We start from the raw sequence: 25,771 nt of genomic DNA, 5'->3' as shown, positions 1-25,771 counted from the left end.
TTCGATTGAAATTAGTTCCTTCATCAATTCAGTCGAATTGCAAAAAAATATAAATTCAATATTCATTTGGGTATCCGTTCATATTTATCATCCATATAAATTTCAGCAGTTTTATTATCAATTTCAAATTTTTGCAGGAATTTGCGTTTTTAAATTACCTTCAGTATCCTCATTCATATGGCATACACAATTTCATATGAATTTTATTTTTTCTAATATTCCATTTCTGCAGAAATTTCGATTTTCTTTTTCTGTTTACGCTCTTAATTTAAAACTCAATTTGGAATTAAGTATCCTTCATTTACTTTCTCTACATTTCAGTGAAAAAAAAAAAATAATACTAATGACAGTTACACTGAATTGGTGGCTAAAGAGACTGTAAGTTGAGATAAGTTAGGAAAACTTGGATTACATGCTTAACAGAGCGCACTGCTAAGGAAAAAGCTTATTAAATAATTTTAATTATATCAACATAAAAAATTTTAAAATAATGACTTTGAAATGATAACATAAATCGAATAATTTAGTCTTTAAATTTTTATGTTTTATACTTTAATTAAATCAAAAGTTCAAAAAATATTTCAATTTCTGACAATAAATTTTTGTCCCTCTTTTTTGGGAAATTATTTCAAATTTCGAAATTTAACAATTTCGGTTTAAAACGGAACTATTTTTCCATTAAGTCGTTATGCCATCATAAAAAAATCCATTCAATCGATCAGTAAAGATACAAAGTGCATGAACATATTTTCCTTTCAAAGTATATGCACCCAAAACACAACAAAACGAAACAGAAGAGAATAAAACAAAATAAATACACAACACAGAAAACTGTAGCATTAACAGAAATGTTATGAGAAAGCATAAATGGAAAATGTATTTTTTCCCGTTCACTTATTCTTTCTCGAAAGCCACTTTCATTCTTTGTTTTCATCTCCGGATTGCTCTCTGTGAGTTGCATTTGTTAAATATTATATAGAAACATTCTTCATATGCTTTATGCTTCGGTTATGAAAGCTTCATAGAGCTTAAACTAAAGATTATTATACATTTCATAACTGCTTGTCTGATGTTGTGTTTTCACCTCCTTCTGCTCCATTCACCATTCATTTCATGGATAAAGGAGAAAGAAACAAAATGAGAAAGAAGACTATATGAAATGAAGTAAAGTAACAACAACAGTAGAATAACAAGGAAAATGTTTTCGATGTTTCTGCTGTTATTGTGCGTTGAATTAGTGAATAAGGAAAAGAAAAACTCATGAAAAGAGTTTTAATTAAAATTATGTGATTTTCCACTCCGTTATCTCAAATGCCAGTTTAAAAATGCACTCATGTATGTACAAATGTATATACATACTACAGTGGCTTTTGCGGTGAACATTGTTAATTTATAAAGATGAAAGTGAATTACGGCGGAAGAAGAGTGAGGAATCATAAAAATTTATTATTTTTATCTTCAGAATATAAATAATTTAGTGAAAATTTCGAATCGTATCCAATAAATTTTAATATTTTAGACTTCTTATGAAAAAACCCATCTTCACAGAAAATTTTCCGCCTTATTGCATTAATCATCTGTGTATTCCATTAAATTAGGGACACAGGTACACAACATGTGTGTGAAACAGTACAAAAACTTGAGTTTCTTTTCGCCTTCACATGCATTAATGTGTCGATGATAAATGAATGAAGATATAAAGTTGTAGATGAATTGTTTGCTTATGTTAAAAGGAATTTCTATAAAGACTAGATTAATCCTTATATAGAGCTTTCATAGTAAGTACATATGAATCGAAATATTAAGTTTCAAAGTAAGAAATGTAATAGGATGCCTGTGACTGGATATTTGGAGTATTTTGTTCTTTTATAATTTTAGATTTAGTTTACCACTAAACGTATTCTCAGCCTCAAAAGCAAATTCTAAAATGTTCAACTACTCACCATATTCTCAACAAACTGTGTACGGGGGGATAATAAAAGTTTTCTGGGGTACCAAAAAAACTTGAACGTAAAAGTAGTTTAAAGAAAGGGAGAAAGGAAGCCTTCCTAAAAACGCAGACACCCATATGTGGTTGCTTTTATGCTTGTTGATCCAAGTTAACAGTTTCTCGACTACAGACACAGAGATGAGTTTCTCCGAAGCACAATATTAAAGAAAAGCTCTTACCTGAAAAGAAAAAGAACGAAAATAGAGTTGAGATTAGAAAAAGTTTATAATAACTTGCATATCTACACCGACGAGAATGGTTCATGTAGATGTGAATATTTTATGAATAAATGAACTAAAATTTATTGTACATTGTATATATGCCTTTCTTGTAAGCAAATGAAATATTTCACATTTTTTATCATACGACAAAAAAAATTTGTATTTAGGTGTCGTTGTGTGTAGATTAAACTTCATGTATTAAAACTTTATTACAGTAAGAAAATTTGAGAAACAAAAAATTATTCAATAATTGCACATCGTTTTTTTAATCTCAAAATGCTCTTTAAAAGGGGAAATTATGGTTTTTGTCAATCTATGCTTTGGCCCAATTTCTGTATTTTTTGCCCGAGTAAACATCTCATTTGAGGACAATCAATTTCCATTAATATTGTCAGTGTGCTTCATGGAGTGCAAATAAGCTGTTACTATTTTTGCATTTGAAAATTTTAATATTATTGAGTAATAGCTTGGTCTGTGATGAGTGAATGTAATTGAGTGGAGTTTAACCAGAATTTGCTTTGGTTATTGGCATTTCATTTACCTCATTTTAGGATACATATAATTTAGATTTTTAGGAATTATTTACTGGTTTTCATGTGAACATAAACAGTGAAGTACCACAATTATTTAAATTGCAACTTTTATCACAAATCACATGTCATGTCAAGGTTGTTGAACCTTCTCAAAAATTCGCGTACTCAATTTAAAATCAAATACACAAACTCTTAGAATTTCATTATAAAAAATATTCATTCCACCAAATCCTCGGCAACAATTTATCACATTTTACATTTTATATCCCATAAAAATAATTTTATACAATGTTAGTAAAATGTAACTGTAGAAGCCCCCGTGAACTCTCATATTATATTATATTAGTTTAATTTAACAAAAGCTTTTTCATATAAATTTATTATTATCAAATGCAACACAAGTCACAATCATTAACATGTGAATGTATGTGAAGTAATTTAACATTTTTCCATCTCTCACATGCATGCATGCGAGTATATGTATTATTTGTGTAACAATGTGAAATGAAAGAAAATAATACGAGAAAAAGGTGGAACTATAAGACAAATGCTTTTTTTACTGAGGAAAGCTCATTTTTCTAGGGGGATGACAACTTGTGGAAACGTTCAGAACAGCGATTCATTCAAATTTTATCGAATTTCTTAATAAATTTTTCATGTTGAGAAGTCTTAGGTAGTGAAATTTTCTTTAATTAAGACATCCCCCCTGTAATTTTCCCCATTTCATGTTTTGTCTTACATTGAGTTAAAAATGGAGTAGAACGAGAAACAAAAGAAACACTGCACAAAGATGTAAATGAAATGTGAGTAAAAAATTATAATGCTTACTTCAGCTTGTGCTTGCAAATATGAAACTTTTTTCTGCTCTTTTTTCAAATATAATAATTGTAGCATCATGTTATATTTTTTTATTATCACATTCATTATGCAGTAAAGAAATAACAGAGTAAGGAAGAGAATGCAATCTCAGGAAACAGAAAAAAGGAAAGTTTTAAAGAAGTTATGGGAGGAAAAAAATGATGTTTCCTGATTTTTATTACGATGAATATTAATGTTAATATGCTAACGATGTTCATGATGAGTCATTTCATCCTTATTATTATTATTATTAATATTATTTTTATGCATCATTGCTACTGTATATGAGCTTTTATTGCTGAAAAATTCAGCTTTCATAATTTAATAAAATTAAATTAAGTTGTTACTTGTGGAAAAATTCTTGATTTTGGAATAGGATTTTTGCTGGAAAATATGAGAAATGGTTCGAAAGAATGTAACCAGAAAAATAATCAGGTGTAGTAGTCAACATTTAAAAATTATTCGGCCATATGTATAGTTATTATATAGACATTTGATAGCATATTATAACAATGAGAGTGGTCATTCTTTTTAAGAGGCTTTAATAATGTTATTTAATAAAGCTTTCAAAATAAAAAAAAATAAATTTAAATTATTTAGAACAATTTTTGATCCTTCCCGACTAAAAAATCTGTAAATTTTAATTCTATTTCCTCTCCATGTGAAACAACAGCAGGAATTATTTTTTTGGCTTTGTCCTTCGTTTACACTTTAATATGGATATATCTGCATTAAAAAAGCAACACGATAGAGAAAAAAAAATGATCGTGAGTGAGAGAGGCGTTGAAGAATATAAATGAAATTTTTGTTATCGATTCACATCACGTTTTAACGACATTTATTAGATTTTCAGCTGTCGCTCCCTATTCCATGCCTTTGTATGTGAAGATAACAGACAAAATTCTTTATCCTGCAATTTAAGAAATTTTTTTTCTCATTGTAATAAGTAACACGAAACCACGAATAATGAATATGCATGAATTTTGAAGCCATTTAGAATTTTTTTAAAATTCTCATCGTTTTAATAGTCTTCATCTCCAGTTTAACTTCTCTTATCTTCATAATCCATTTTATTATGGTATATGGTAAAAAAATATTTACATGGATTATTTTACTTTGATTGCTTCTAACAGAGTTGAAGCTTTGAATTGTTGATAACTTAGCATATAAATTATCATTCAGTCATAAAAGTTCTCAAATCTCAACTCTATCTCTGAACAATGAAAGAGTTCTTTTACTAATATTTCTGTACTTTTGTTTCTCAACAAATGGCTTCAGGTTACGATGCTTTTTTTGTATGCAATGCATTACTGCATCAGAACTTATTTAACTCAAACTCACTCAACTCTCTATTTCATCAATTTTATGTTTATATACAGCAAGTTTCATTTGTTTTGAATACAACAAACTTCTGATGATAAACAACACAAACAGAATGAAGCTTTAGTCTTTTTTTTTTTTTTTGAAAACGTTGTTGCTGTTGCTGTTGTTGAAATGAAAAGTTTTTTTTACTTATTTTGTTTTTTTCTATGTAGAAAAAGAATTTTTTGTTATTTTTTCTTTGTGCTGAAGCGGAAGAGAAGGAGTGAAAATCCATTTAAATTAATTTTTGAAAATGATGAGGAAGGAGAGGAATAACTTCATGGCAACGAAATAGAATAATAAGAGAGAATGAACTTTAAAGGATCAAGCTAGAATTTTTTCTCTTTTTGTTTTCATAAATCAGATTGCTGAAGAAGTTTGTTATCTCTCATGCAGCATACAAGGGATGAAGCATTGACTTATTTCCTTTGCTATTTGAAATTAAGAAGTAGTAATCGGCAATTGAACAACTTTCAAGTGCCATCATATTTAATCTATTCAGTCATCGAAATAAGGATATTCGAAAATAATGTCTAGTTCATATTTAGTTTGTATTTATACTTCCATTTTCTTTCTTTAACTCAATAAGTGTTTTAAAAAATAATAAAATATTTCCTTAAAATTAACCATCCCCAGAGCACTTCAGATTTTTCATAACATAAAAGTTATAATTGAAATGAAATAAAATCTGATGACTTTAGAAATGCTAGTTTATGTTTAAAATTTGAGTAAAGAGGAGAAAGTTTTGCACAAGTTCATTGATATCGACAGAATAGTAGATGTAAAACCAGAAAAAAGTTTGTAGTTTTAAAAGTAATTTTCAAAACGGGAAGAATGCTGATGGATGGGATATTGTGCTTTTATAACTTGAAGCGTTTAATGGATCAAGTATCATAAATTCATTAATTATTCTGTATGAGTTATAATGCTTAACTTTAGAAACAATTTTATGGTTATTTGAACTCTTTCTTTTAATCTCTAAACTAAAACAGAATCAAATTCTTTACAGAATTTAATAAAGATGGATTTGCAAACATAAAAAAATAATGTAAAAAAATTTCCGAAAATTTTATTGTCAGAATAAGAGAAAAAAAATTAACAATTTCCATGCACAATATAACAATAATGATGATACGGAGATTACAAAAGGAGCTTTTACTACCATGTAATGATATACAAATATCCCAATGCATATTCTCATCCATATCAGGCGATGCCTGTGTATGTGTGTACAGAAAAATAATCTCATAGCAACAAATTCCCCAAATGGGGATGAATGTAAATTTTTTTCTATGAAACGAACCCTTTTATTATGACTGTTAAATTTGTGTATATGTATATGCGATATTTATACTTGTATTCATGTTGTAAATTTAACAGATAGATATAAATTTATTATTCCATATGATGATTATTATTTTTCTCCTTTACATACTCTATTCAGTTCGAATGCACATAAAAGTGGAATTAAATTTTATTCATAAAAGCTAGGATGAAATATTGATAACATTGAATGTTCATATAACGTATTGTCAGATTTAAACGAAAAATTGCATTTTGGAGTATGATAGATATCTATAGATTATAAAGTCTGACAAAGAGAATAAGCTTCAGAGAAGAAGGAGGATAAAAGGAATTAAAAACAAAAACAGAAACAACAAAACATAGTATTAATTCACAAAATACTCAGACTCTGTTGGTTATAAACGCATTTTGTTACAATAAAATACTTTGTAAGTTCTGTATTGGATCTGTTCATATATAAAAAAAATTTTTTTGTATATAATCTGATTCCATATTTTAATGCTCCTTGATTTGATCAATCGATATGAAATCAATTGATCAGAAGGACAGGAACACATCCCCATCAATCCTTCCAAAAAAATACGCTAAAATCTATACAATACGATACACAAAGATGTATGATAGATAGATAAAAAGATTATTATTGTAGCAAAATCAGATTTTGCAAGTATCAAACTTCACGTCACATTGAGCCTGTGGCCATATAAAGTGATTATAGCTTTGTATATGGAGATTGAGAGTTGTATGAGGAAAAATATGAAATGAATGAGAACTTGTGGTACATAGAGAAAATGGGGAGTATCAAATATTTTTTTTTGTGTGGTATGAGACCGAAGTATAGAGTACGTGGAAAATTGAAGTCCCTTTTGTGGATTAAAATAATATTATTGCTTAGGGACATTAGTGTTATTGCTGCTACTGTTTCGTCTTCAGTATATGTATAATAGTTATATTAGAGAAATATATTCATTAAGCCATGACCAATTAAAGCTTCATATCCTCATGAAACATGAAATCTCTCTCTAAACTTAATGGTATTTTGCCTTGAAGAGCATAAAGTATGCTTTCTAAGTACATAATATAAATTTATATAAATACTAAGAGACATCATTCTATCAGCTCTCTATCTCTCTTTCTCTCCCATCTCATTTAGGAATTAAGGGAAAACGAAAAATTTATGAAACGGAATGATTTTGTTTAAATCCAAGGATTTTTCATTTATTTGAACAAGAAGTTATTTTTTGTGCCTCAGCTCGGATTAACTTTCTGAAAAGAATTTGTAAAGAGGAAAAAATCCATCTAATTGCACTGGTAAATTTCGCACATTCATATAGCACGCAACTTCCTATTATTAACGCAAATATTGTTTAAGAGTATCTCATTTGTCTGTGGCACGCACCAATGAATATTGTACAATAAAAATGCCTTTGAATTTTTAATCGATGAGGAATAGAAAGAATTGAAAAGTAAAAGAAAAATTGGTTTTTATATACTAAAGTGTAAGAAGATCGTAGAGTATTAATTGAAAACAATGAAATTTAAATTTTATGGATGAAAAGAAATTCAAATTTTAATGATAATTTTTTTTAGGTTTCTTTAAGCATTACTGCAAGACTTCAAAATCAAAATTCTCAATAGAAGTCCAAACCCCAGAGAGCTCAAATTTATTTCTTTTTGCTGAGAGCTAACAAAAATTGCGTGTTTTAAAAGCAAGCAAAATTGAAGAAATATGGTAACGATTTAGTAACATGTACAAAAATAATTTTCCAATCTTGGATTACTGTGCGTAATTTTTTTTTCATTCTATCTGCTATTCAACAATAGATTCACTCATTCTTGTCTACCTTCTCGTGCATGCAATTTCATTTTTGCATAATTGATGAATTCAAACTCGTTGTGTGTATAGGGAGATAAACAAAATAATCCGATAAGCATGTGAGAGGCAGGCTGTTGATGAAAAAAGGCACAGAAATAGAAGATTTCTTTCCTAGTTGTGTGTGGGGATAAGCATAAAATGTTTTGATAACAGCCGTGTCGAAAACACACGCCAAACTAAATTTGCTTCAAATTTCATTTTTTAATTCATTAGACAGAAAATTTTCCTACATCTATTGAATTTCGTTATCTTTCAGTTGCAGCAGATGAGTTGCCTTTAAGCATTCAATCTTTTTTATATTTATTTTTTCGTTACCCACGCCCACTGCGAATCAGATTGAAGAAACGCATGATTTGCAGCAGGCAATAAGAGTAATTGCAAGTGATCTCCCATCCACAAAGCATCGCTAGTCGTAAAGAATAATAATCATCCTCATCATCTTGAAGTGAGTGCGTTGTACATAAAAAAGTTTTCTTTTTGATGTCTTTTGCTCGTGATTTTGTATTCATGATTTTTCTGACGTTGATTTAGAGAGGTAGAAATATAATAGGCAAAAAAATATGAAAAATTTGCACATAAGGCAAGGGATGAATATTTCAAAAATTCATGAAACTTAATTTATGTAACAGAAAAATACTTGGGTGTTTGCACTTTTGTTGAAATGGAAATTGGAAACTCCAATTTTCTATGAGTTTTTCGTATCAAACAAAAAGTTTGGCGCATGATCTGAATAATTTTCCTTTGGCATTATAATGAATTAAATTTAAATTAAATCAAAATATTAAAGCGAGAGACAAAAAAATCGATAAATTATAATATTTATGAGTACGTTTTCTTTTCAGACGGTTTCAGACATATTGAAAGATACAAATTTATGACTCGATGAGCTAATTGGAAATAAATATCTTAAGGCGTTTGATTAATATTTAAATTGAGAGATTTTCGATGAGTTAATTTTGAATTAATTTCAAAAGAATTGAATTTATTACAAGTTAGGCTGCCTTTTTTTAAAACTGCAACTCAAAATATTCCTTGACTCAATTTTTTTTGCAATAATCCTTTTTAAATTCCCACCAGCTATTGCCTGTTGTTGTATTGTTGAAAAAAAAGAAGCAATTTCTTTTGTTTTTAACACCGAAAATAAAAGGCTTTTGAGATAAATTGAGGCACTTGATTCAATCACAAAGTAAAAGTAGATTCATAAAAAAAAGAAGCAACGAGAGAGAAAAATGCGACAGATCATTGAAATGAAACGTGCCTCTTCATTTTAGATCAAATTATTTTGTCGTTAGAGGCATTCTTCATTTCTCTATGTACACAACCATAATCTCAACTACTGTCGTCAGTTCGTTTCTGGAAATAAATAAAATTATTTCGCAGACGAATGAAGTGACTCATGATATTGTTCGTGTGTTGAGTGTATAAAAAAGATCAAAACAATATGTTTATACAAAAAATTTATGTATTTATATATACAGTATGTATGCGCTAAGATTCAAGTCCTTCAGGCTATTTTTTCATTTCTTCTCATTTTAAGCTGCGCTTTCGACTATCTCTGTTATGTTTTTATGTGTATTATTTTAGCTTCGCTGAGTGTACAAAAAAACAGCAGAAATCATCATTCGAGTTCATTCTTCATCATCGTCATCCCGTGCCTGTGCAATTTTTTTCATTCATTTTTTACTTCATGAATTTCATGTCATCACCGAAAGGAACAGAAAAAAGTCAGCCAGAATAATAAAGGCGAAGTTTCTGTGGATCCATCCAACCATTAATTTATGCGAATGAGCTTCATTTCTTCTCTTTGAAAAGGAACTTTTCTTCTATATTCTACAGTTTATTTCGTGCTCATCGCGTATTTTGTATACATGTTTATATAACTTTAAAAAAACGACGGAAGGAGGCAGACAAATTCTTGTTTCTGACAAAATTACATGCTTTTGATTTCGTTATGATCGTTCTTTAAGTGGATGAACATGTTACTTGGAGCAATTTTTTTTTTGTACTTTTCAAATAAACTTGTTCATGCTTATGAGAAAGGAAAATTTTTCGTTAAAGATCTTTTTGAGTTCATTCGACAAAAATATGAGTTTCACTTTCATTCGGCTACATATATCAACTAATTTTCTTTTTTTGTCAAATGGAAGTACTAATGAATTGATCAACTACTTTGTACAATTATTAACTAACCTATTTAATAGCCAATAGATAAGTAAATGGCATTTTTATTCGTTCTACAAAATTTGCAAGAAAAAATGCAAAATTTTAAGTATTTAAAGATAGAAGTATTAAATTTTTCAAACTTCTATGAGAATATAGGGCTTAAAAGTAAAATAGAGACAATTAAACAATGAAAAATTAAAAATCAACTCAAAAAAATTATATTGAATTTTAATTAAAGTACAAATAATAATTTTAAAAAACAAATGTTTCATTGTGGTTGAATTCCCATACCAAAATGCATAAAAAAAAGATCTTCAGTATAAAATTTTTAGCATTAGTCAAAATCTTATCTCTATGAGCGATAACATATGCTAGCCTAACAAATTTTTCATTTGTACTCTAGACCTTATAAGTATAAGTGCATTAAAAGGAACAAAATAAATATTAGTGGTTATGAAGTTAAGAATACTTGAGTAAAACGAAAAATTTAAACTAATGCAATGAAATTTCTTTATTTTAGGAAATCCATTTTAGTAATTCTCTGTGTAGCTAACTCAATAATACATGCTCAAGGCTTAGTCAAAGACTTTATGGATGACCAAATTTATGAAAAAATTTACAAGGCTCTGTTAGAAGATTATCCAAATCAAAAAGTGAAAACTGACTGTTTAATAAATTACTATAAAGAAAAAAAACTTGCCGATGAATTTTATACGTTTGACGTAATTCTCAATCCGAGTAAAGTTCGAAGCGCAGTTCAAAAAATTGTAGAAGCGGCCAACATCCAATGTACTATTGAACAGTTTGTTCGATCACTTTATGGAATTATTACATTGTCATTAATTATTATTATTGTTTGTTTTATTTGTATTATGAGTAAAAAAATCTATAGAAAGTGCTGTGGAAAACCCGAATATGTTACGGTCAGACAGGTCTATTGTGTTACTAATAAAGTGTAGCTAAGTAAAATTGAAATACAGTAACTTACATTTTGATTGTTTTTATTTTACAATAGTTGTTATCAAAAACATTGCATAAAACAATTTGGATTATAAATTAAAAATTTTACGAAGGTATTTCATACACACATTTACACTTTTTCATACTTATCAAAAATATATATTGGGATGATTCTTGTGTATCGTCTAAGAGAGTTTTATAAAACTAATATAGAATTTAGTATTAAAAAATTATTTTCTAGTGACATGTTTTAAGGATGATTCTATAATCTATTTCGATTAAAATTTATTTAAAAAAATAATTTAATTTTGGAATTAATTTGTTTTATATCAGACAACTGTAAAATGTTTATCAAGATTAAAAAGTAAGTATTGATAAGATTTTTCAGTGTTCGATTAAATAACAAGACTGTTAATCTGATCTATGTAGTAGAATTTATTATCAAAATATAAAAAAATGAGACACCTGGTAGAAAATGTGAAAACTTTAATATTAATGTAAGCTCATTTCATTATTTTTAGTAAAATATTCTATGCTATTCTGTATTTCGTGCATATAAAAATTTACATCCAATGTGGGATTCTTAAAGAGCTTTCAGATGACGCATTACACGAAACAATAAATGCTTTTCTAAAAAATCAGTTTTCAAATGATGCAAAATTCCACGAGTGCATTACGACGTTTTTCGAAAACAATTATGTAACTGACAATTTACCTACATTATTTGATTTGAATAAAATAGAAATTGTAATTCAACCATATGTCGATGAAGCTAAATACTCATGTAAGTTCAAAGTGGATTTTGTCCAAACACATCAACTTAAAAAACCCAAACTTTTAAATGACGATTTTAATAGTAATACTAAAATACTAATAGGCATAATGATGCTTCTTCTTGGGATAGCTTTAGCCTGTTTGTTTTATTTCATATGTCGTAGAATTGAGTAATAAATTTCTGTAATTTCTTTTATATTTTATTATAATGTCCTCAATTTAAAAGAGCCATGTTTAGTAATACTATATCCATTTTATATTCATAAATGAAAATAGAGCAAATAAAAAATGAAAAATATTATGATGATGATGATGAAACATGAATTTTTTTGTATTTAATGACACAGTTTGCGCGAATATTCCATGCAAACAGATAAAGCAAGAAAATACAGAAATGAATGAAAATGTTTGTGCACATACATGAGAAACAACAACCAAGAGAAGATGGACATTTTATGTATCATCATGACTAGAAGCGAATTTATGGCAAACCATGAATGATAATGTACGTATGGTGCATGAGCAACAAAATGATATTTTTTTACTTGTGTCTTGACGAGAACAGAAGCATGCAACTTAAAATTGCACATTTGCAGCACAGCACGAATGAAAGGATTCAACATTGTTTGTGGCATGCATCAGAGAGCTTCTTCATGTATGTGTACAACTATAACTAGAACATATACAAGATCTTAGGTTAGCTACTGAAAACCAAGTCATATAAATGGCATATTTGAGTCGTTTTAAAAAACGTCTCATATAAAATAGCATCATCATCTTTCTTTGGGTATCATTGAAAAAAATGTTTGGTAAAATTCAGTATCTGAGTAGAGAGATGAATATCATAAAAAATAATATTGGGAGCTTTAAAGCTCTGTTTTATTACAACACTGTTGTGACATGTACCAGCACGAAATGAAGAGAGACATTGCTAAAAATTTCACATTACCAAACCAATAAAAGCGCAAAATAAGAAGCAGAATGAAAAAAATTTCCATCACATAGCAAAAATCTTTTTAAACAGTGGAAAACCCTTAAATCCAATCGTTAAAATAAAAGATATCTTATTATGTTACTTATATTCCGGCAATCCCCACAACAACACAGGATCCTTTTTCTTTCGATCTCTTTCGACAGTACAAGATGTATTTCTTCATAGATTTCGACTATGAGACGATGAAAAAAATATTTCGTTTGCTCTTGTGAAAAGGATCGTTCACTGCTGTTATAATTAAATATAGACTTATTATTGCAATGGCCATAAATACCAAACCATTTTAAGGAGGGAATTAAATGAGTCTATATAGATCTTGGAAATAAATTCCTTGAAATTTTATATTGTAATTTTTTGATATTTTCAAATATGTTTCTAATGTTTTACAGTTTTTAGAGAAGATACTGCGAATTTTAAAATATATGTTAATCACTTAAAAAAATTAATAAAGACTGATCTAGAAATCGTTATCTTCATACACAGCTGAAAAGGATTTAAATTCATAAATTTAAAATTATTTCAACTTTCAGTTAAAAGAAAATATCTAAATTCTCAATTCTCAATTTTTACATTTTGATTCAGTAAATTATCTTGAAATTCTTATCTCTTCCCTCAAAATAAAACATTTATTGAGAGACATGTATATAATTATATATTCAAGCCCTCGTAAAACCAAAATCCAACAGATTTGTTACTAAAAAAGCAGTGTCTGTACTATCTACTGAATGAAATTTACTTATCCACACTCACAAGCATTTCCTTTATTCCATTTTCTGGCAAACATAAACTCATACAAAAAAACGTTCTAAAGAGAGAGAGAAAATCTCAGTAAAGATTGGAAAAAAAGTGCATGCTGGCATGATACCACTTTGGATTTGGCAAAATTTCAAGAAACATAAAAAAGAAGAGAAGAACAAAAATTTATTGAAACTGCAAGAGTGTGGAGATGGAAGATTAGCGACACATATTTACTGTTTTTCATTTATATTATATACATTTACATGAAGGTGTTGGGTGTCTAGGGCAATTAGGACTTGTAAATCCATTACTCAGGATTTAATTCTACAATTGTAGAAATAATATAATCTTCGAGACATGGCTGGATTTGTATGAACATATGAGCTCTATGTTAGATTAAATGGAAAAGGGATTTAGAGCAGCAGTTCATGCTTTGTTCTGAGATTTATCGGAAAATGAAAACGGTCGAGTTAATGCAAGTGAAATTTTTTTTAGAAAAATCAATTTTTTTGTTGTTCAAATTTAAAGACAGACAAGATTGAATTGCTATTGTATTCATAAGACTCATCTTCTTTATTGACTTTCATTTAATCAAAAATCTCTATCTGAAAGTCACCCTAAAATTGTGGAATTCTCATTAAAATCGAAAAGAAATAAAATTTAAATTAGTGCTAATAATCCCCAAAAATTTTCCTAAATTTTTTAAAATTAAACTTTAAATTTCCTAATCTTTTGTTGATAAAACTAATAGATATACGCAAAAATATCATCAATTTAAACCAAGATGTATTAAATCTTCCCTCCTCTTTTTCATATCATTACAAAATGGGATGAGTAGGAACAAGTAAGAGATGAGAAATGTTTAATATCAACCCCTATGTTCGTATCATCATTCAGTTAGAAATTCAGAAAGTCATGTAAATGTGCACCACATTTCTTAATGTTTCGATAACAAAACCCACATGATGCAATATATATAAATTCACAGCTTGACAACAAAAATTGCCATTTCTTTTGTGATTTTTTTTTTTCGTTCAAATTCTCCTCCGTTAAATGAATAGGTTTCTTCATTCATTGTTTACACACAATCGTCGTAGTAGATTGTATAAAAAATAAAAGCGTGTAAAAAGGCAATCGATATTGGGTGAAATGAATGATGGAAAAAACCAGTAGAAAAACCACTAATTGAGTTGGTGGTGGTGGTGGTGAGAGTACATTTTACAGGCACTGAAAGCTGATGGAGGTAGTGAATGAATATGTGAATTTCCCCTCCAAAAAACGCGCTATACCGAAAACTGATTTTCAAATATTTATATTCACACCGTATTCACGTGTGAATGTATTGAATTTGTTCAGATTGAAAATCCAGTTATTTGGATTTTTCAGCAAAAATAAGCACAATAGCAAATTTTGTTCTATCGCAAAAAGTTTGTGCCTGGAATTCCTCACCATAATCAAAAAACAGATTTGAAATTGGTTGAGGCATTGCTGAGAAAATCGAAAAATTCGCTTTCTGTAAGCAAGCAAACAAGCAAACAAGCAAACAAACAAGTTAATCAGCAAGAAATCTCAATAACGAGACATCGTAGAGACTTCTAGTTTTTTGCAATCGATCCGTGCTGCTCTATAGAAGAGCTGATTAGATTTTGGGCATGGCAGGAACAGCCGTTGCTTCTAAAAATGCAAAAAACTTTCGTTTTCATACAAAATTTCAAAATCAATGTTTTCTATGATTTTTTGAAACATTGAACATTGTATGAAAATTACGAAAACTATTTAAAGCCTGCTCGCTTGGGCTTGATCCGTCAAACATTTGCCAAGCGAAGCTTGGCCTATCCGCTGGAGCTTGATCCCTCAAACATGTGCCAAGCGTAGCTTGGCCTACCCGCTCGAGCTTGATCCCTCAAACATGTGCCAAGCGAAGCTTGGCCTATCAAATGGAGCTTGATCCCTCAAACATGTGCCAAGCGAAGCTTGGCCTGCCCGCTGGAGCCTGAACCCTCAAATATTTGCTAAGCGAAGCTTGGCCTATCCGCTGGAGCTTGATCCCTCAAACATGTGCCAAGCGAAGCTTGGCCTATCCGCTGGAGCTTGATCCCTCAAACATGTGCCAAGCGAAGCTTGGCCTGCCCGCTGGAGCCTGAACCCTCAAACATTTGCCAAGCGAAGCTTGGCCTATCCGCTGGAGCTTGATCCCTCAAACATGTGCCAAGCGTAGCTTGGCCTACCCGCTGGAGCCTGTACCCTCAAACATGTGCCAAGCGAAGCTTGGCCTGCCCGCTGGAGCTTGATCCCTCAAACATGTGCCAAGCGAAGCTTGGCCTATCAAATGGAGCTTGATCCCTCAAACATGTGCCAAGCGAAGCTTGGCCTGCCCGCAGGAGCCTGAACCCTCAAACATTTGCCAAGCGAAGCTTGGCCTATCCGCTGGAGCTTGATCCCTCAATCATTTGCCAAGCGAAGCTTGGCCTACCCGCTGGAGCTTGATCCCTCAAACATTTGCCAAGCGAAGCTTGGCCTACCCGCGAGACTTTTTATGGACGGTGTGAATATATCCGCATTGGGTTTCTACCCGATACACTAGTTTAATTTGGATCCGAACCAGCACCAACCCTTCCGAGTTGTTGTTTGTAAATTCCTTTCAAACCAAATTGATCTTAAATACATTTTATTTGACTATTTTGATAAAATGGTTACAAGAATAGTTAATTGCATTGACATTCCAATTGGTCAAGGTAGTGAGCGACAAATATATGGTTATAAAAAAATTAAAGCATATGTAGCGAAAGAAAATGAACAAGTATTTTATATGAAACTTTCGGTTTTTAAGCACTTTATTTCTTTAAGGCTTATAAAAGGATACTGAAACTAAACATATAAACACAATTTGTTTCTTAAAACTTTTTGCAACTTATATCTAAATAAAAAAAAAATCATTGTTTGTTATATTTTATATATTTACTTTACAACTTTACAAGCTTCAATTCATTCTTCAAGCTTTACTAATATACCTACACATATTATCATTTCTACTCTTTTACTTCCATTTCTGCTTTTTACTTTCAATACTTATTTTGAAATGACAATGAGTTCTTTACTCATTGATTTTTTTCTTCTTAACTGTGCTTTTCTCTATTGACTCTGATTGATTTTTTTCTTTATTTTCTCATTCATTCCATTGCTCTATTTTAATATTGGTGAAGGGTTGCTTAAATACCCTTTCATTGTTGCTCAAAAAACTTTTTCTTCAAATGACTTTTTGAAATTTTTTTTTCTCTTCTTACTTTAATCGACGAAAAGAAGGAATGTTGAAAGAGACGAGAAAAATTGAAAAATGAATATTGAGACTCGATTGTCGATGAAGACAGCAGAAACTTATCATTGTATTATGAAGCCGATTGTTAAAACTTGTTGTGCTTGAATATTAGAATTGTTACAAATACACTCGAGAATTACAAAATTTGTTCAAGAGAATACTCTTCACCGCAACGCCCCTTTAGGGGAAAATTTTCCATACCACTATCCACACAAAAAATGGGATACTTGTCAATTGTGCATGTACCATAATGTAGTATGTAATAATAATGAAGCCATGGAAGCGTAATAATAATAACAATGGATGGTAGAAGGATTTTTTTTGTAATAAATTGTTGCATGTCCATCAAAGTTTTGGTGAATAGAATTCTAAAGAATTTATTTCATTCAAAATTTAATATAAACATTCTTTTTTAATGTTATTTATGTAAAAGTTATTTTCTTTTATAAAAGATTGAAACAATTATGATTGAACATGAAAAACAAATACACATTTTGAAAGATATACATAATATTTTTACTTTTGTAAGGAAAAAACTTGCATACTGTATTAAGTTAAAGTATTTTTATGGTTATAATATTTTTATAATTTTGTTGATAATGTACATTAAATATGTTTTGACCAATATAGTTTCCAATCTTCCACAAATTGCAAAACATGAAATAACTTGGAAATAACATCAATGAATTTTCACAATATTATTATAACTGGTAATAAATTGATGGATATTATATCAAACAATAGTAGGAAAATTTTTATTTCATATACACGATAAAGTACTCTCCAATGTATACCCTTTGGTCATACACAAAATAATATTCATACATGTTCATGTTTTCATATAATTTTGGTCCAAATAACTTTGAGGATATTCGCATAAATATTATTTTTTTTTTTTATTTTTTATCTTCCTACAATTTACGTGAGAGTCTGCACGTGTGTGTTTGGATTACGGAGAAAATGAGAAATTATAATTAATGTCACATAAAAGATAACAATTAATCTATCTATATTGTGATAAAATAATATTTTGTGTGAAGGTTATCGAGGGTCTTGTTTTCCATGATATTATTCCTTTAAAGCATTTTTATGAGCTAAATTATTTGTCGGATCGATAAACTTAACTTTTAATGTGTCTGATTTGGTCCATAATATGAGGACACATATTTGTCATGAAATTTCTACACATTGTTACTTAACATCACCCTAGATATATCCTTAAATTTCATCACAGTATAAATTTTAAGCACATATACTTAAACCCATCACTTAATCCCAGAGATCTTTAATCTTTCATTAATTATAGTATGCGCTAATACCCGTCTCATTTACATAATCATTTTTCAAATTTGTTTCATTATTTCTGTCTTGAACGTTTTGTTATCAACCTATCAACTCCCCTTATTTTTAAATAAATAACCAACGTATGTTCTATTCTCTTCATTGCATTTTGAAAAATAGAATAAGCAATGCCGTGAAACTGAAAAACATACAATTGGTAAAAGCATAAAGACATTAAAGCCAACTTTTTACTTTTCGATTTTTATTTGTTGTTGCACACTGTGAAGTCACAAAAAAAGGAAGAAGAAATGTCGTCTTCCATTACACAAAAGGCGGTTTTAATCAAAAAAGTAATCCGATTTTTCTGACGTTCGTTTGTTTTAATTTTTATTTAAATATAATGAAAGAATAAATCATTATTGTTTTAGATAGGGTTAGATTCACAATGCATATTCTGAAAATATTTAACAACTAAAGTCAGAAGTATTTAAGTAAATTAAAAACACAAGCTCTTTAAAACCATAGGTAGAAGCTGAATATTGGTTTCATAATTGGCAAACTGAAGTTTGTAATGGAGGGTGGCTACCCCAAATATTAAAAATTGAGTTTCAAATAAATTGGAATCATATTTTCATCATTTTAATTTATGCACAAGTTAAATTCAATGTTAAAACCGCACTGTGACCGTCAGTTTACAAAAACAACAAAAATAAAAAGAATACAATTTCAGATAGATTTTGTGAAATCAATACTTGAGCCTTAGGAAAATGAAAAGTGAGAAGCTACAGCATCTTAAACAGAAAGCAAGCGTGCTCATGAAAAATCCAAGGGTATTACATTATTTAATTTGTGTTGAAGTCTGGTATGACTTGATGAATTTTTATAGATGTGGAATGAAACGCAATATTTTCTTGAAATATCTTCGAATTTCCTGCAATTTTAACAACTAATTAATTTATGTTAATATTTATAAAAAATCTTCATTTTTCAAAAAAAAAAAAAAAAAAAAAAATCTGAAATCCTTAGAGTAAAGTTCAATATTTCTTGACTTTATATCACTACCATGATGATGATGATCATTATCATTATTTAGGATAGTCTCTTTGAATACACAATCAGTTTTATCGATTTCTGCAGCGGCTGTGAGAGGAATACTCGGAATCGTATCATGAAAAATTTATAATAAATGTATTCAGTAAGTAGATGTTACGAAAGTTAAAAGTAATTTCTTATAACGTGATTTAAGGCTCAATATCAAGTCTGAGCTACTTTTGCGTAATGTTTCCTATGTCTGTTGCTAAAAGGGTGTAAGAAACCACAAATTTAAATTTCACATGATATGAAAAAAAAAAAAAAAATATTGTAAAGGGTAGAAAAATTTTGTCGTGTTGATTGCGTTTTTAAAAATGCAATCCAATTTACTGAATTTTATTTTTTCACATGAACTGATGGAATATGCTATCAGCAAAATCGACTAATTTCCATTTACTTCTTTTTCTATTGGCCCATGCATGTGTATCATACAGTCAATTTTTATGGCATTTGCGTGTTTGTAAAACATTTTCATTTTCATTTCCAAATGGAAGAAAAAAGGAACACAGGATAAAAATTTAATGTCGCGTTATAAATGCATACATACATTTTAATGTCTTTAAACAGAATAAAACATAATATTTAAGGGTGGCATGAAATTATTATCCATATCATCGCATTACTTTTTGTGTAAATGTCTTTTCAATGACTTCACGTTTACGTTTGCAATGAAATCGACACGGGGAATGTATGTTCTTAGGTTCATCAAAATGATTCATTTTTTATTTTGACGGAATATTTATATCATTTAAAATAAACCTTCTCTACCCTAACGTACCCCATCACAAATTTTGTTTTTATATCTTTAACATACCACACATTCACGAAAAAAAAAAATTTATTGCTTCGAATGGTGATAAAATATTTATATGTCAAAGCGCACATATCATATCGTACTAAATATGCTATCTTGCTCGTTCTCCGTTGTACTTGTTTGAACATTACTTATCGATTTTAAACAACACGAATAATGTTCTCGTCTCTGTTTTGCTATACTCATATTGCTGTTTGGTGATAATAACACAAGCAGTAATAATAAATGTAGAAGAAGAATAAAGGAGGTGAAATGACAATTTGACATAAATGTGCATTCAACTATGATCTCAGTTTCAGTTTTTACTTTTTATTGTTCTTTTTCTCTTGGTCTTTATATTTAGTGCAATTATACTTTATTTTTTACTGCTCTTTTTTGTAAGCAAGTTGAGGACATGAAAAGAAACAACTTTCCTTGTTTCTTAATTTGAAGAAGAGAAAGTTTTGGTTTTCTTTCGTGTCTGAAAAGGACATATTTTAAGCCTTATATAAGATTAAATTGAAAATTATTTCATAGTTTGCTTTTAGAGAAAGTTTAATGAAACTTAATTTTTTACATGTATTGACATAGATAAAAACTAAAAGACTATTGACCTTAAAAATCTAAGAGCAATTTCTGATTTTCATCAATCAAATCTGAATCAAGGATACTTGTTCTGAATTTAGGTTGCATTGTTATTATATTTGATGACTTGTATTTTTGGAATATATGTCAAATATTCATAACTATTTACAGTTCATTGAACCTCAATTCAAATAAAATTCCATCTAAAATTTGATGACCATTCTCCTTCTTCCCATCTATTGTTGAGAAATGAGGAATTCCTGTTTGAGATGATAATAGTTTCCTCATAGATATTTGCATCAATAAACATTAAATTGCAGGAACTTGAATGACAAAAAAATCTCCCTTTCAAGTTCGAGAAATACTCACTTAAATGACAAACACTAGGACGTAAAAGAGAAATCTTCAAGTAGAATAATAAAAATTCTGTCATGTTCTACATCATTATAAACTCCATCATATAATATCCATAAAATAACTATACACATGGTATAAAATGAATGAATCGAAATTTTTATGACTTATCAATAAATGTGCAGCAGTGAAAAGAAGAAATATGAAATAAAAGAGCATCAAATGTTAGTATGAGAAGAGAAAGAAAGATTTGGAAGAATGAAAAATGACAGTAAGCATCAGTAATGCAATTTAATGGCCTTACTAACAATGAAGAAAATTTTCTTCTTTACTGAATTTTCATTTTCATTTCCATTTCTGATTCCCCTTTTTATTCTTTTTGTATACATAAAAAAATTTATATATGTGTGTCTTCATCCTTTATTTCATTTGAGTTGATGTTTTCCCGTGTTGCTTATGCTTACAATCACCAAGGGGTGTTTATTATCATATGATTTTCAAGATTTGATTATCATGAAGCGAAGCAAAAAACAGAAAAAAATATTCAACTCAATGTGAAATGGCAGGAGGTTGGTTTTGGTATTTCTGAATCAACAAACGGCACATGAAGTAGTCGCATAAAAAGGAGTTTATTTGCGTTGTGGGGTTTTCTTGTATGAATCTCCTTCACTTTTTCTTACTTACTTTACGTTTCATTTACTAGCATCGCCAGAGGAAAACAAAGTTGGATTAGAAAGGTTAGGATGTAGATTGTGACGTTCTTAACGCATTTTTCAACTCAAAATGTTAAGAGACAACAAAAAATTATTTGAAAAATACTTTTTATGTATATACTTTAATAAATACCGTGAATACCAGAGACGCATGTTTTACATTTAATAAAACATTTTATCATAAAATATGCAATACTACAGACATTCAAACAAAATGAAAAAAGTGGTGGTAAAAGAATATACTTCACTTTAAGCGTAAATGAATTTGTTTGGAGATTTTTTTGTGTACGCATTAATATGATTCTTTATGGAATATGATTTCATTGTTTTTCGTTTTTTTTTTTTTTATTTTGAGATAAAAATAAGTGGTTTGTGTGTAAGTTGTTGGGATTCGTTGCATATTTTAGTAACATTCTTTTATTGAAAAAGAATATATGCTTTGCGATGCTAAATTTCCTTTGATAATCGAAACTAAAAGATTATGTGTTCGATAGCCTGAATCAAAGCTCATAGTTGTAGTTCTTTTTCAACCGCATGAAAGATGGTTAAAATCGCATCTCGATAAAATTTCAATCTTATACAAAAGATCAAAATATTGTCATGATACCATCACAATCAACCTATTCTTATCCCATTCGTCCATATATTGTTGTTTTTCTTTTCACCTCCTCCTCTCATTTTCATAATGTTAAGCCAAAAACCGTGTGCTTCCAAACATAAACGAAGAGATAACACCACAAAAAATAATCTAAATTTCATTCAATTTTTCTTTCTCCTTTTTTACAATTTATAAAGGAATTATATGGGCGAAAAATATGTGCTGCGAAAAGTAAATAATCTACATATACATTTAGTGTTCCTGTAAGAAAAAAAACGTTTTTACGTTTATTCGATATTTGTTATAACACACATTAACCGTAATACCGCTTTTTACAGTAAATTTAATATATTTGTTGTGTGTTATAGCAACAAAAGCACATACTACATGGATTTTTGCTCTTCGTTCTTAATAAAAATAAAAATAAAAATAACACCGTGTGTGTATGTAAATTCCAAGGATGGATGAAATATTCAAAAAATCTTTGTACACATATGTACTATGAAAGCATAGATTTTAGGAGGTAGGTGGTTGCTTTAATAATAAGTACGCGTTTTATATACGAAAGAGATTAGAATTTCAAAGCATTTTTAGCAGAAAGGAGATATGAAGGGGAAGATTTTATTTCTTCCCGAGGTAATGGAAATTAGAGAAAGTTGAAAATGGTTTTAAGGTGATGATTGTTATAGAATATTGTATGCAGGAGTGCACTGACTTTATTCATGAAGCAAAGAAAAATTCATATTAGATGAAAACCGAACATATAAATCCACTAATATGCGAAGATGCACCTAATCTTTTTTTATGGTATCTGCAAATGGCCCTTTTTCTTCTTAATAAACTCTTTCAAGCAAAATTACACTCTTAAGCATACCGAAATATGAAATTTTTCAATTTTTTCCATCATTCCTTTAATGTCACACATAGAGAGAGATTCCATAAGGGAACAACATTAACAAATATTCATGCAGTTATCGCAAATAAATTGTATGTAAATTCTCAAAGCAGTAATGACATCCAATTTTTTATCACATGATAATAAAAAAATTTAACGACAAATGAAAAATTCTTAATTTTTTACAGCACAGCATAACTCATCTGAGTCATGTCTATAGCAGTGGCTGAATTATATATATTTAAAGCAAATGAAGGGGTGTAATATGATGTGATGTGTTGTGATGAAATAAAATCCATGTGCATTAAAAAAATTTAAAGGATTTTTATCTCCTATCCTTAGCAATACTGTTTCATTTTCATCATAGACTTTTTTTACGCAACAAAAAGGAACCCATCACAACTCTGTCGTGAAAAATTAAACAAATACCGAGAGTTTCTCATTTTACATTTAGCTCTAGGGTTGGTTAAGATTTTATGTGTGTGGATGAATATTCTTTAATACTTATACAACGGTTGATTTTTTTTTGTACTCTTTTTTTTGTTTCTTCTTGTATAAACCGAAAAAATTTTAATTACCATTAATTTTTTATACGGAGCACGCTTCTTTTTTGCTTATTCGCTAAAAGTTCTGTAATTAAAATAAATTTGTCGCTTTCAGGTACAAAAGGGTATTTTCAAAGGTGAAATTCATTTCAAAAAAATTTTTGGAGTTGAAATTGGATCATAGAAATGTGAAAACTTATTTATATTAGATGCTTCATATATTAATTCAAAATTGTAAACTTGAATAGAGGTTCCAATCTCTTACAATTTAAAAAAAATATGCATTATAATGAAGAATACTCGTGTAGGGAGGGGAACTTTCAACCCAATATTGTTTAGTTTCATCATAAATTTTAAAAGTTAACTATTATTGTATCTATTTTTGTTTCTAATCAAATTACATTATTTTAATTACTATGATCCTTTTATTGAACAAAATATTGTTTACAAAAGTAAACACCTAAATGAAGTTCCATCGTACGATTTTTATGAAAAATGAAACAATAAAGAGATGAAAAAACAAATTGCTATCCGCATGGCGTGATTTTTTCCTTTCCGCTGTACCATCGGATTGGTTCGATGTTGCGAATTAAGAGAATGGATTTCTGATACAACTTTTTTTTCATGTTATTAACATCGCCCACACGAATAAAAACACAAATTTTTCCTCTAAAATTTTACTCTGTGTTTTTTTGTTGTTTCAACTTTATTTCATCATGACACAATCATGGGTGATGGTGATAATGATGATAATAACGACGATGATATTGGATCATTTTGAGAATAGAATAGGGAGAAGTGGGAGAGGAAAGAGAATAAATAATAGAAGAATGGACATCAGTCAGTAGCAATAAAAAATGTATGTAATTATATTGGCTGTCATCAGTTGTGCTGTGAGATTTTTATGCTGTATAATATATACCGTATATGAATCATGGGATGAACATGTGGATTTATCATCAAAGTTTATTGATTATCTTTCATTCTCTTTTCTTATTCTATTTGATATCATGTAGATGGTCAATTTCTTGAAGTGTTACTAATCTATGTGATTTGGCTTATCCAATTTCTGCTGAATTGGCATGTCTTTTGGTAGAAAAACCACTAAAAATAGGAGGAACAGGCAAATTTTCATCATCATCATCGTCATAATATTTATGGAAAACCTCAAAATGTTATTGCAGGGATTTTCACATACCTGCCAAACATTTTTCAAACCACAATACATTTAAAACTATCATCATCTCGGTACGCCTGTGTCTGTTAAAATACACACAAACCTTTTAAATAAATTGAAATAAAATTGGCATCAAAGTAAATGAACGTTAGAGTTTTGAGCGTATTTTCAACAGATTTTCTGATTTTTAGTACCTTCGGTTGTAAAGAAAAATTTATAAAATCGTTCAAAGGTCCCCCAATATTCAAAAAGTTAATTTTAATTGAGTTAACTTAGATCTTATACAAATTTAATTTTATAACGGACTGGTTATTAGCTTTCATACAAAATTCAAATTATCTCCAAGCAATACCCTTGGCCAGTCATCTAAAATGTCAGTATAATAAGCATTCAAAATGATTTTAAAAAAATTGGAATAATCTGCAGTCAATTGCGAGCGTGAATTTGCATTACATTTCAAAAAATTTAATGTAAACATTATCAAATTAAGCCAATTTACTTTATAGTCATAAACTCATATTCTCAATAAATGTACATCGTTTAAAGATTTAACTTAACTGAGACTTCATAATGCCGAAGTTTGTATTATCCGAGAAGAGAAGAAAACATTTAATTAAATTAAACGCAGTTTAAGTGATTTTTATTGAC

At 29.1% G+C, this 25,771-nt stretch overlaps 1 protein-coding gene and 2 long non-coding RNA genes across 5 annotated transcripts in view; 2 read left to right on the top strand and 1 right to left on the bottom strand.

Moving 5' to 3' along the window:
• Nucleotides 1–25,771, bottom strand: part of LOC139086594 (uncharacterized) — a 193,458-nt gene that overhangs the window by 69,156 nt on the left and 98,531 nt on the right. The window lies entirely within an intron of this gene.
• LOC139086321 (uncharacterized) lies at nucleotides 10,681–11,295 on the top strand. The gene is made up of 2 exons (XR_011543998.1): nucleotides 10,681–10,766; nucleotides 10,829–11,295. It is a non-coding gene; the product is annotated as an uncharacterized lncRNA (long non-coding RNA).
• Nucleotides 11,531–12,360, top strand: LOC139086383 (uncharacterized). The gene is made up of 2 exons (XR_011544006.1): nucleotides 11,531–11,632; nucleotides 11,790–12,360. It is a non-coding gene; the product is annotated as an uncharacterized lncRNA (long non-coding RNA).

The sequence above is a fragment of the Chironomus tepperi genome, unplaced genomic scaffold (assembly GCF_022539635.2).
Source record: "Chironomus tepperi strain 1889 unplaced genomic scaffold, CSIRO-AGI_Ctep_v1 contig_85, whole genome shotgun sequence".
NCBI lineage: Eukaryota > Metazoa > Arthropoda > Insecta > Diptera > Chironomidae > Chironomus > Chironomus tepperi.
Note: the sequence above shows the minus strand (reverse complement) of the source record. Positions and strands in the feature narration are given on the sequence as shown.